We start from the raw sequence: 14,871 nt of genomic DNA on the forward strand, positions 1-14,871 counted from the left end.
AAACGCCCTGTATTTTGATGATTCTGGTCAATAAACAATAACCTGATAATCTATATAAAGTGAACCGATAATATTAGGATGAAATTATTATTTTGTATACAGGATTCATGTAAACCAGAGGTTTACTAGTTCGATTCTAATAACTGAGCGGAGCGAAGCAAAGCTCTTTGGGATCGGCTTCAATGTAAAACTTTGTAACACTATCACACTCAATAACGGCTAAACATATTTTTGCCAAACTTACCAAGCTTTTCCGACAAATGTTTGGAAAGTTTTGAACGAAACAATCTCAATTTCTAATAATACCTATATAATGTAAAAGTAACTCAAAGTTTTTAAATTGTAACATTGACCTTGTGGATAGCCATGATGGTTACAAAATGACGTAAAAGTAAATAAAACTATTAATCATACCATACCTTTACAATCGAGCCAATTTACTAAATAAACATAGTAGAGAGGACAGACATTCGTCTGATGATCACAGATCAAATAATACTGACAAATCTATATAAATAAAATTCTAGTTTTCTCTGAATTATATATTTTTTTGGTTACTTTTACGTGTTATACATTAATGTAGCCGAAACAAGTCTTATCTCAATTTCTGTCTGTCTGTCACGGCCCAGAAGGCATTTTACGCGGCCATCTCCGGAAAAACGAGAGTACATAAAATCAAGATTCAAATCATTTTAATGTATTCACGGGGTTAGCGTGAGTGTATTTAGCCAATAAAATATAGCCTCACTACTTTAAATCATTTTTATGTATTCACGGGGTTGGCGGGAGTGTCTTTAGCCATTACAATATGGCCTCACTACTTTGTAAATATAGCTGTCACTGATATGTTTACATTATGTTGTTTACAAAAACCGCAACAATTTCAATCACGTTTTGAAATAAAAGCCAAACAAAGTGACATTAAAAAAAGTTGTCCTTACATAACGGATTTAATTAATCACAAGTGCAATAATGTGCAACCGCAAATGAAATTAAATAACTTGGCATCATCCAGGTCAGGAACCGGAGATTCTTTGTGTATTAAATTGTTCCTGATTTTTGATAACCGGGAAAAACCTTGAATCAGTGCTGTTTAGGGCTGGGAAACTTACATTTTTTTAAATCATCGTCGTCACTAGCTTACACAAATTAGGTTTCCACTCATTGACGGCGCTTACTGATTTTATATGTACTTTGCTATGGTTAAATTGTAGCAAATTCCTTAATTAATTAAATTCTGAATTTTCGTGTGTATGTCTGTTTGTGACGCATTAATGTCTTTATTTCTCAGTGTTTCACGAAAAAGTCAAAAGCACTTTTGTTAATGGAAATGTCAAATTGGATAAAGTGTTCAATGATGAGGACTACACTATCGCCGTGCGTCTCTACCTCGCCGGACCGTCAGATCGGCGGTTTCGCCGGAGCAGCGGGTAGCGGGGCATTGTGCCTTATGGAGATGAACACACTTACCGGCGAAACAGCCGGACTGCCACTGCCCCCACTCCACAGTCGTGGTTCAACCCTCGAGGGTTGTGATTGTTTATGATTTAATGCATTGTCCAAGTAGTGTATTTAGTTTTGTTTTGCTATTTAGGAAATTTAGTTTTTATTTTTAGTCTGTTTAGTTTTCTATATCATCATGGTAGATGTTGATATGGATTTACTTATTAGTTTGGTTCATGAGAAACCAGAACTTTGTGATAGGTCTTTGGAAGTTTACAAAGACAAAAACAAAACGAGGGACAGCAGCAGCTGGCGACAAATTAGTGCCACACTGAATCCAGCCTTTCCAGCGTCTCATGTATGTGTCTTGTCCTTGTATTTGCACTGTAATCTTCGATAGTAGCTCGTCGAATGAGGGGACAGACATTCGAAAATAATTAAAAAACTTATTTTCTCCATTTCTCAACTGTAAAAATATAGTGTAAAAAGCTCCATGTAGCTGTCTGTTCTCCAGAATAGGGAATAGGATGTACCCAAACAGTTCGGTGGTGTTTTATCTTCCTTCTGTGGTGGATCAAACACAGCAAGGCCAACTTTTGAGGTCTTGACAGCACCATTTCTAAGACTAAACTGTACTAGAACTGTACTAGTGTAAGACGAAACTCATTCAGAGTTCATTGCACTCTATTTTATTGTCGCCGGCTCCGGCAAAATAGTTTTCGCCGGAACAAGTGTGTTCTGACCCTCAACCTCCGGCGGATCTGCCGGATCCGGCGCTCGGCGGTTTCGCCGGTAAGTGTGTCCCTGGCCTTAGCTAGTTTTAAATAAACATGATTTACACGTAAAGCAAGGTATATGTTTTATAAGTTAACTAGAGTTCCAGATTAATAGTTTAGTTTACCTTAAACATGATTGTTTTATTTTCATTAGACATATTTTTAATGAGATTCAGTAAGAAAACTAACCTATTAACACTTGTATAAATATGCTCCAGACTCAAGAGCATAAAGTAAAGACCATGACATTTTTTTTGCAAGTCCTTAAAATCAGCATTAGAAAATACATTATACAGCTGAAAATCACATCTTATAGAGTCTTCGGAGTGTTTATTTGCAGTTTTATGTATACAAAAATACTTATTTCTGACAGTAGATTTATTATCAGTGGAATTCATTAGTTTTGAATGAACGTAACCTTTTTTGGCCTAACACAAAATTGTATGATGCGTCTAATTTGTAGAGGAAATCCGATGTTAAATATAGGCCAATAAACTAAAAAATATGTGATTAACCGTTACAACATCAACTCTTAGGCCTATAATATGGTGCAGCTTTAAAAATGATAATACTGTAATGATACCATTTTTAAATGCAGAATTTTTATGTTGGTAATTTTTTATGTGTCAATAATGCGAGTTTATTTAGGCCTACAATGGTTTTCAATTACTTGAGATGAACGAAATACGAATGACACGTTTTTGTGCAGTCACACAAAATGTGTGAAAATGTGCAAATAGCACCGATACTTTTTAAATAAACCTGAACTACTATTTATTTATCTACGTTTCATATTAGTTATGTATGGACAACATATACAATGTTTACATGCTAATAATAAGAAAGTCTGGTCTATTATACACACATTCCCATCAAAAATAATTTTATGTGAAATGAAGAGGCTTGAAAACCAAACAGATATTTTTAAATAGTCGCCCGAAACTATATTACGATTGGCAACGTTAGACGTATACAGACTGTCCCAAAAGTCCCGGACCGGTTTAATATTTCCTAAACGACAACAGATAAATCAATAAAATTTTGCACATTAACACCACACTAAAAAATCTACTTTTTTAAGGAACTATCAGTTTTCTGTCATATCATGGGGACGTCCCACGAGGAGTCAGAAGGAAATCTTAAATAGGAGCATAGGTCAATATGCACATCAGTTTAAAGGGCTTAGCTAGCAGAGTTCAATGCCGGAAACCGCGCCTCGAAAGGATCACCCGTTACAAAATGGCGGCCGTTCAAAGATTTCTTGAACCTGCCATTTTGAATCTTTGAACGACTGCCATTTTTTACTCAGGCGTTCTTTTGAGCTTGAATTTACGGCATTGTAATCTACTAGTGAAGACCTTTAATTTGATGTGCATATCGACCTATGCTTACGCTAACAAAAATGTTCTGACTCCTAGGGCTCTGCCCCCAAATGCAAATTAAATGAATCTTTGAACCACTGTTACTCTTGACTTGGTTGTCCGTTTGAGTTTAAATTTGCAGCATTATATTCTGCTAGTAAAGACCTTTAATCTGATGTACATGTCAACCTATGCTTCTATTTAAGATTTCCTTCTGACTCCTTGCGGGACGTCCCCATGATGTGACAGAAAATTTATATTTCCATAAAAAAGTAGATTTTTAAGTGTGATGTTGATGTACCAAATCTTGTTGATTTATCTGTTGTCGTTTAGAAAATATTAAACCGGTCCGGGACTTTTGGGACAGTCTGTATGTAATCTTATTACTACTGTCATGATTATTTCATTCATATTTAATCCATAATATCCGGAAAATTAAAAATAATACTAAGCTATGAAAACAGAAAAAGTATAGTTCAACTAATCTGAAAGATTGGCGACAAACATGGACAACGCAAAACAAAAGCCTGAGGGATGCATTTTCTTTATCCTAAAGGCGGTTCCAGACATGCGCCAGTCACCAAGCACGAAATATTAACGTTCATCGATTTAGTTGTCTTGCTATCAACCGATTAAAAAGTAGACTTATACTTCACACATGTGTTGTTTTCCGAGCAAGTGTTAGTTTTTCCGTCCGTAGGGAACAGAAAATATTCGTTTACTTTTATGTATGCAAAAATACCGACTATGTGCAACACTACGTCACAGTGGTGGATAGTTGTACGAAAATGTAACCGTAAAATCTGAAAACAGCCAGCTTTATTACCTAAAACCTATGGGATATTGCAGTGAATCTATCCACTAGTGTGACGTCATGAACCTTCAGCATGGCGTGTTTTTCTAGTGGGGCCTTGGTCAAAATCCCAAACAATGGACTTTGACAGGTAGAATGTACAGTCAGGTCCCAAAACAAGAGACTTAAGACAAATGTCCAGATTCGTCGTTGCACGACACGACGAGATTCAAATGTGTCCAAGCTTAACGTTGCACGCAAACGACGAACCTGGACAAGTTTTTAAGTTGTCCAGGGTTGTCGTTTGCGTGCAACGTTACCCTTGGACACATTCAAATGTGTCCAAGTTTAACGTTGCATGCAAACGACGAACCTGGACAAGTTTTTAAGTTGTCCAGGGTTGTCGTTTGCGTGCAACGTTACCCTTGGACACATTCAAATGTGTCCAAGTTTAACGTTACATGCAAACGACGAACCTGGACAAGTTTTTAAGTTGTCCAGGGGTGGCGTTGCACGACACGACGAATCTGGACACATTCAAATGTGTCCAAGGGTAACGTTGCACGCAAACGACAACCCTGGAAACTTAATCTGTCCAACTTTAACGTTGTCCGCGTGTGTCGTTGTCCAAGTTCGGCGCGGTCCCGCTGTCAGCTAATGAAAACGGCAGTGTAAAGAAATTGGAAACCATGTTTTCTGCTCGGCTCCAAATTTCAGCTCATCGTGGTGCTACTTCTAAACTTTGGAACTTTGAGATGCTAACACTTGTTAAACTATTCATATAAGCTGAAAGATCGGCAAACTGCAACCTTCACCTCAAAGTTATTTATCAGATGCTACCATATTTCCATGCAAGTGGACATTTCTTGTATGCTAAGTGCTGTAATCTGTACCTCGTCCAAGGCGCACTCGTTGAAAGACAAATCGAGCCTTGAGGAATATTAAATGTTTATTGGTGTTGGATTTACCGTTCAAAGGACCAACAAGTTCTGGAGTGGATCTTGGACGGACATGTCCATAGACCAATTTCTTATGAGAGTAATGAAAATTTCTGGAGCGCTTACCCGTGACCGTGGTGTAAGTGAAGGGTTTCTGTGCAGATGAACAAAGGAATGACTTCACTACAAAACATTTGCGAAGAAATCGAGTAGATGTGTGAAGTGACATTAATCAGATCAGAACAAAAAGTTAAAATGAGAGAAGCTAGAATCAAAAGAGATGGAAATTATTTAAGAAAGTTAGATGATTGGTTTACGCAACGCAAACCATTCGCTGACGTCTCTTAGCTCAGGTGTCGTGGGAGACAGCAATATAAACTGCCACAAGGCTAAGGAGATTGGCCACATTGCTTAAACTCCAATCGTGGGAAGTGATTTTCAACAGGTAAAGTTTTACAGAAAAGAGAGAGTTTTGCCACTTTCCACAATGATCCATTCCCTTAAAATACATGATGACCTAAGTCGTACCTATCAATCCAACTACTATTGTTTACAGAATGACAATTGCCAAGCAGTCTGATGAGAAACTTGAAGGCTTTTTGCAATACGAACTATGCCCGCACCCAATGCCTCTATTCGATGACTTTGGTATCAGGAAAGGGGCCAAGTCTGCCTTATGTAAAGCATTCACACATACTGAAGATCCAAATCTTGAAAGGTGTTTTAGGTGAAAAAGAACCTGAAAGTAGCTCTGCAGAAATCAGGGTACTGTTGGCCAAGAAGACTCGGAGAAATAAAAAAGTTTAACTTAATCAAAGTCATTTGTATCTACCATTATGTTGGTGTACATGTATTTTCAAATTAAAAGGGTTTAATATTTATAAATAAAACAAGATTTATGGGACGTTTTACACTTTTACATCCTATTATAACCTGGAGAAGTCATAACGGAAATAATTTTGCTTTTTTCCTAAATCAATGAATTTTGCAGACCTTTTAAATTTAGTTTGATAAACACTTCTTTGTTGTAGATAAAAGTTATAGATAAATAAACTGTAGAAATTTTTATGCTCTTTATTTTAGTATAGGATGATATTTGGGAAAAATTATTATTCGATAAATTATGAGCCAAAAACTAGAAAAAAATACAATTTTCACCCTATTTTTCAAAAAATTTCATACTTGCCGATAAAATTTTTGTTGGAAAACTTCAAATTTGGATTCAGCACCCCAAAAAACATAAAGAAAACAAAAGAAAACAATTACACCAAAACTTTCCATTTCAAAACACCATTTGACTGGGCTATTTAGGGAGGGTTATTAAGATGGTTGCGAACATTTTAACAAAACATGTGTATACTGATCAAAATTGTTTACATCATATCTTGATTCATAAAATACTTTTTTCCAAGAATTGATTCAAAACAGTGATTTAACAAACACTGACAGGTCCAAATCATCGATGGATTTGCACATCTCTGGCTGAAATAAACTATATCCCTCCAAATTCTCTCTTGTTTTTACTAACGAAAAGTATTAAAATGATTTCATTATTAACTTGTTTTTGCTGTTATAGAAATGCCTTAGGTATATCACTAGTTACTAAATTAAAGGTACTGATTTTGTCATAAGATATCAAAAGTAGTTTTACTTTATATTATTTATATTGTAACCAAGATTCTTATTTATTGCTATAAGTTTTTACTCCGTTTATTACTCATTTTTATTTTCCGAGAGTACAACATTTTACTTCTAAAACAAAGTTTTGAATAATTAATTGTTTAATGTCACATATCGTGTTTGTTATTACTCCATGTTGTTTATCTTACTCCGTGCACCAGATAGATTAATGGATACTAACATTATTGACACCCTTCACTTATCAATTTGTTTGTCAAATATTTTGTAATTAATTGGCTTATTAGCCTGGTATTGCAGTTGCATTTATTCTGTAAATATGTATATTAGGTCAGGATAGAGTGTAGGATTTTGTCGCACATGATTAGAGCTAAATTCAAAGAGTGTGTATGCTTAGACATACTCACACGGTGTTTATTTAAACACATAGATAAACGCAAAGGAGATTAAAGGAGACAGAATGGTAAAGACATGTTACGTAAAAATATTTGGCAGAAATTATTAGGGAAAAGAGAAATAGAGTACATGAAGAGGATAACCTAGTATAGACCAAAACCCAAAGATAATTTTCCTTATTTGCTAAAAATCCTATGACAACTCACATAGGAACTACCTCCATAACTAAAGCTCGTGGTAAATATAATGTTGAAAATATACACAACAGTAGTTGTTACGAATACCACTTGAATAAGTAGCTCTCTTACTCAGGAACCTAAAGCAGTAAATTATTAATAGTTAACAGTTAAATAGCCTCATGTATGATTTTTTTACTTAATGCAGTAAAATACATTAATGGCCTCAATTTGTTGTTATTAAGAACTTTAGGCAGAACAATACAATTAAATGGCCTCATTTTTGTATTGTTAGTAACCTAATGCAGTGGAATACATTTTTTGGCCTCAGTTTGGTGTTGTTAAGAACCTGAGGCAGTACAATACAATTAAATGGCCTCATTTTTGTATTGTTAGTAACCTAATGCAGTGGAATACATCTTTTTGGCATTAGCTTGGTGTTGTTAAGAATCTGAGGCAGTACAATACAATTAAATGGCCTCAGTTTTGTATTGTTAGTAACCTAATGCAGTGAAATACATCTTTTTGGCATTAGCTTGGTGTTGTTAAGAATCTGAGGCAGTACAATACAATTAAATGGCCTCAGTTTTGTATTGTTAGTAACCTAATGCAGTGGAATACATTTTATGGCCTCAGTTTGGTGTTGTTAAGAACCTGAGGCAGTACAATACAGTTGAATGGCCTCAGTTTCCCAAGTGTAGTCATAGAAACACTAAGGTCAACTTGACTCTGTTCAAACAGCCAGATGAATACAACTTGCAATCTCAATCTGAATTGTTCATGCGAGAAATTGTACGGCTTTATTAATTATTCTGTGTTATTATAATGTAACTTCCTAGGAAAAACTTATCATTAATCTAATTTACATCAAGTATCATCACTTTATCACATTACAAGTCTCACTGAATCTTAAGCAAATTACCAGAAGATTCTGGCGACCACTTCGAAAATATGAAATTAACATAAACTAATATAATATATTTTTAAAAGTTTATGATACCACAAAAATTTATAATAGGAATGATATAAATGTAAAATATTAATGAAATCATTGGTATTACTTTATATAATACTAGTTGTTGTACCCGTGCTTTGCAATGGGAAGAGGACGTGAAATAGAAAAATGTTTGATATATACATAAGAGTACGTAAGAGTACCCGTCCTTCGCAAGGAATTGGCGTATAAGCAGGCTTTATAAAATGCTTATTGCAGTTATACTCATGCTTTGCAATTGCAAAAGGAGAGGACATGGTTTAAGAAAATTTGGTTCTTTTAATTTACGGTATGCTATAGTATAGCATATCTACCATAACTATAATGTTCTACCACTGTACCAAAAGAGTATAAAACAGTAAAGTTCTCACGCTTTTTGTCGCTGCTTGGTTCGAATTAGATGTTGTCATAAATGCAAAAAAAATAATAGTGCTGCACCCTGTTGCCCTGCTGCCTTATAACTTTTTAATGCCATTTAATATCATAGAACCAACTTGTGTAGGTGAAACAGTTGAAATAATGCTTTTATTCCTTATAAATATGAATACGCATAATAACATTAGAAACTCTAGAGCCACTGGGGCTGATCCCGGAAGGACTTTTGAGATAAGAATGCGTCTATATGTTCATTGGGAATGTGAGCTATCATCATACCAAATTTCAGCCCAATCCGACCAGTATTTTTCACGTTTACTTGTCACAAACATCCAAACTTTCTCACATATAATATTAGTAGTACAATTAATGTTAAATTAAATACTATGTTTAGGCAAGAAAGATAAACGAGTGATTAATTAATTTCTTTAACATAATACTAGTCATATTTTATCAAAACCAAACTTATTTTATTAAAATGTATTTTTAGTTTCAAGGTTTACACAGATTTTACACAGACCTGCTATAACAAAGACATGGTACAAGGTAAGGACTACTTAGATGGGAAATAAACCATTTACATTTTCATTTAATACTAAATTACATGAAACGCTGTAAGGTTGAACACTAGAATGTGATTTTATAAAATATATCTTTAAACGTGCTTGTTTAATAAATAAGTGGGCTATACACAAATTGTAGTATCAAAAATATTAAAACGGGATGTTCTAAAACAATCAAAAATGTATATTGTACATATAACTACAATTAATTACTGTACTTATAAATAATTACCGTATATGTTATATTCTAAAAAGTTGTAAACTAAATTGTACTTAAAAAATATATTTTTTTAAATTCCAAAATCTTATTTTTTACTAATTTTAAGTAGATGTGGGCGTTATACGTAAAATCAATATTTAGATTGAGTATTCAAAACTCGCCATAAATAAGCAAATGAAGCGATTCGATGTTGAACGATGCATTTTCAATGCAAAATTCTATTAATTAAATGGTTCCCTGGGTTTTATGGTGCAGTTGTGTTTATGATAATGAAATGCATTATTGATCTTGCTCCAGAATATTTATTTTTCATTTACCCTGCTATTCATCATCGAATTACACACTTGTATACAATGGTTGCCACAGTGCAGTTACATCAAGTACCGTATGTCATTTTATACATAACATGTATTTGACAGAATGGTTTGTATTTGGGTTGGATTAATTAGCTTAATCTACCAATTACAATAGGTGATGTTTAGTATGCACTTAATATGTTCATTCATACTTTGTAAGATTATGAATTTATTTTCTAACTGGTATTAAAAATCTAAGATACGTTCAAAACCATTCAGATCAATTTTTACAATGTGTTTGATAAGGTTGTTAATTTAAGAAAGTATCGTTTTATACTTATTAAACTAGTATATAGCGGGGCTTAATTTAATACAGTAATTTTGTAAATGTGTTTCTATACAGCAATATAGTGTATTTGTGTTTTAGGGTCCAGACGATGGATGCAATGAAAATAGTTAAGTTTGGACGTTTTAGGAGTAGACATTAAAAACAAATAGTACATATTTTTAATCGATATTGCTGGATTGTAAACTTTTCAAGTGTATCCAGCCCTGTAGTCTATGCCGAGGGTAATCAAAATCCGTCTATAAATTGCTCAAGTTATCGTTTATATATCAGTTTTATTTTTATATTAAAATTATTTTATATATTTAAAATATTTTAGTTTGGTTTTATACATTTTTATATATCCATATTTATATCCATGTGTATATACAATATCCATGTTTATACACTTTTTTACATTACTTAGTAGTGTTTGGGCTTTTAGGGACATTAAAAGGGAAATGTCAATCGGTCTCGGCTGTACGTCTTACCGTTACACCTGTGGTAATACTTCATCCCTATAGGAACAGTATACTAAAAGTCGGTTGAGTATAAATATATTCATTTTGCATAATATGAAGGTTTAGTGTGTTCATGGAGCAGATATTGGTGCTACATACTTGAATAGGAGCTGCAAAATAAGATAAGGAGTTGACTTACTCTATCTATACACACTGACTATACCCTTGTTATGTAGCACATGTCTGTAAAATATTTTCTGTCTATTGCATATTAACAGTAATATGAATTTATATTGCATGTGTTTGCACTATTTAGTATATTTAACCACATCTATTTGCAGTGTAAAAGTAAGAATAAGCTTGTAATGTTGTTTTCTTTTTTTAACTGTTTAAACTGATTACCACGAAAATAATAGATCTGTCGGTTTAAGTGAAACTGATATGTATAAAAAGGAACGCATATATTACAAAATGATTTATTAGATTGGCTTCTCAAACTTTACTTATACAGTTATTAAAATTTTTTAATTTTTTTTCTACCTAATACTTAAATACTTTTTAATGAAATGGTTTCGATAGCAAGTTATAAAATATTTTATTATATAGATTGTAAATCGTCTTATTCACTTATATTTCATTTTTTACAATAAACTTTTTTCACATAAATTTGATTTATAGGTACAATAGACTCACAATAATCTGATTTGTGTATGAGCAAACTGTTGGATTGAAAAAATCGTTTATACTCGTATTGACGTGTTTTTTAGTGCTTTAATATATTTAAAAATAATTACTAGTGAACTTACTCCATACAAACAAGATAAGACAAAGATTGACGACATATTGCTTTCAGGAAATGTACTGACATTAACTCTCATTCTGCTCTATAACTACCATTACTAGTACTAATAACTATCTTATTTAGGGTTATTATTTATTAAGTTTGGTAAAATACAATTGTTATATGCTCTATTAGCGAATTTCCCTAAAGGGAAGTAGCTATTACCGTAGGTGGCACTGTAAGACCTAGTCCCGGGACCGATTTACTTTTTCATTTTGATGTCCCCAGAGGCCAAAAACACAATTCGTTCAAATTTTTATATATGTGTATACATAGACTTATATATATATATATATATATATATATACGTCAGTGAAAACGATAATTTGAGTAATTTTTGTCCAATTTTGATGAAATTTGTTTTAAAGGTGTAAAGCGGGATAAACTTGAATGAGTTCGCAAACCAGCACGATCGGACCATGGGAACGGGGCTTTACGGGGGGTTTTATGGGGTAAAAATTGGTTTTTCTCACTTTTGACCCTCAAAACACAAAATTTCCCGATTTCTCTTTAGACCTTGTTGAAGAGCTTAAAAAACAAATAATTTAGTATATAAAAGTATTTTTGTTCAATTATTAGTAACAAAGAAAATTTAAAAAATTGTTAATTTAAAATTCCCATGTTAATCTTATGGAGAATATTGTCAAATGTTGTAGTTTGCTTGTTTATGGATATATTTTGATCAAACTTGGCAAATTTATTTATTTATTACTAAGCTATCAATATTTTACTCAAAAACACACTTTATTAGTTTCCTTGTAGCAGCAAACCTAGTTACTCGTTGAACCTAATGTTATTAAAATATATTTAACTGAAAATCAATTCAGACAAATGGAAATTCGCTTAGTCTGCAGGTTTGCTGCGGCGGGGGTGTTATCGTTATATAATTGTTTTCGAGCATACAACCGCACGTTTTGGGTCACAAGAGTCTAACTTAATGTTTTCTGTCGCATATTTAAAAAATATAAAATAATTACTCATATTTCTTATCCTTTGATAAACACCTATCCAGCCCATCTAACGTTAGATTTATTTTGTTTTTGTACAAAAAAAGGGGTTTCGTATAATTTTTTTAGATTAAAACCTCTTTGGAATGAGTTTTTTTATTTTGTGCATTTTCGTAGAGGAGACTCGTTTTTTATCTTTCCTAACTTGGATTGCAATATTTTATCGTGACTAAGGTTATATCAGAAAGGGAATATTGTTCACGGAACACCAACTGTTGGTAACACTGACGAGACCAAGCAATAACAAACTTTTTGACAGCTGATTTTAAATTTGTTCGACCAATAGGGGATGCTTTAATTTTTGGTAATTCTTACCATCTCAGTGCACCCTAAGAAAATTAGATTTTAGATTTAAAAAATTTAGGAAATAACGCGCTGATTCTGAAAATGACAGTTTTTTTGCGAAAAACGGAAAAACGGAAAAAAATGTTTTAACGCCAAAATATGAGAGCAAGCTGAACAAGAATATTCAAGAAGTTTATTGGGGATACAGACGGAAAAGTTCCGGAAAACGGAAAAAAACTAAGTTTTGACCGGAAAAGCGTTGGTTAGGTTACGTTGGGTTAGTTTAGGTTACTAACAATACCAATGTGAGTATAACATAAATAACTGAATTCGGCGTAAAACATATTTTTTTCGTTTTTCCGCTTTTTCGTGGTTTTCCGACGTTTTGCGCGGAAAAGACATCATCTTCAGAATCCGGGCGTTATTTCCTAAATTTTGAAAAAAAGAACATTTAATTTACATTAAGTTGATGTACGCAATATTATCTCAGAATATGTTGTCACTAAAATAAAGTATTCTACGTACAGTACCACAAAGTATATTCATCGGCAGAACTTATATTAGCGAATTTCCCTATAGGGAAGTAGCTATTACCGTAGGTGGCACTGTAAGACCTAGTCCCGGGACCGATTTACTTTTTCATTTTGATGTCCCCAGAGGCCAAAAACACAATTCGTTCAAATTTTTATATATGTGTATACATAGACTTATATATATATATATATATATATATATATATATATATATACGTCAGTGAAAACGATAATTTGAGTAATTTTTGTCCAATTTTGATGAAATTTGTTTTAAAGGTGTAAAGCGGGATAAACTTGAATGAGTTCGCAAACCAGCACGATCGGACCATGGGAACGGGGCTTTACGGGGGGTTTTATGGGGTAAAAATTGGTTTTTCTCACTTTTGACCCTCAAAACACAAAATTTCCCGATTTCTCTTTAGACCTTGTTGAAGAGCTTAAAAAACAAATAATTTAGTATATAAAAGTATTTTTGTTCAATTATTAGTAACAAAGAAAATTTAAAAAATTGTTAATTTAAAATTCCCATGTTAATCTTATGGAGAATATTGTCAAATGTTGTAGTTTGCTTGTTTATGGATATATTTTGATCAAACTTGGCAAATTTATTTATTTATTACTAAGCTATCAATATTTTACTCAAAAACACACTTTATTAGTTTCCTTGTAGCAGCAAACCTAGTTACTCGTTGAACCTAATGTTATTAAAATATATTTAACTGAAAATCAATTCAGACAAATGGAAATTCGCTTAGTCTGCAGGTTTGCTGCGGCGGGGGTGTTATCGTTATATAATTGTTTTCGAGCATACAACCGCACGTTTTGGGTCACAAGAGTCTAACTTAATGTTTTCTGTCGCATATTTAAAAAATATAAAATAATTACTCATATTTCTTATCCTTTGATAAACACCTATCCAGCCCATCTAACGTTAGATTTATTTTGTTTTTGTACAAAAAAAGGGGTTTCGTATAATTTTTTTAGATTAAAACCTCTTTGGAATGAGTTTTTTTATTTTGTGCATTTTCGTAGAGGAGACTCGTTTTTTATCTTTCCTAACTTGGATTGCAATATTTTATCGTGACTAAGGTTATATCAGAAAGGGAATATTGTTCACGGAACACCAACTGTTGGTAACACTGACGAGACCAAGCAATAACAAACTTTTTGACAGCTGATTTTAAATTTGTTCGACCAATAGGGGATGCTTTAATTTTTGGTAATTCTTACCATCTCAGTGCACCCTAAGAAAATTAGATTTTAGATTTAAAAAATTTAGGAAATAACGCGCTGATTCTGAAAATGACAGTTTTTTTGCGAAAAACGGAAAAACGGAAAAAAATGTTTTAACGCCAAAATATGAGAGCAAGCTGAACAAGAATATTCAAGAAGTTTATTGGGGATACAGACGGAAAAGTTCCGGAAAACGGAAAAAAACTAAGTTTTGACC

The sequence above is a fragment of the Macrosteles quadrilineatus genome, unplaced genomic scaffold (assembly GCF_028750875.1).
Source record: "Macrosteles quadrilineatus isolate MER2022 unplaced genomic scaffold, UCM_ALF_1.0 Scaffold_16__1_contigs__length_3527350, whole genome shotgun sequence".
Lineage (NCBI taxonomy): Eukaryota > Metazoa > Arthropoda > Insecta > Hemiptera > Cicadellidae > Macrosteles > Macrosteles quadrilineatus.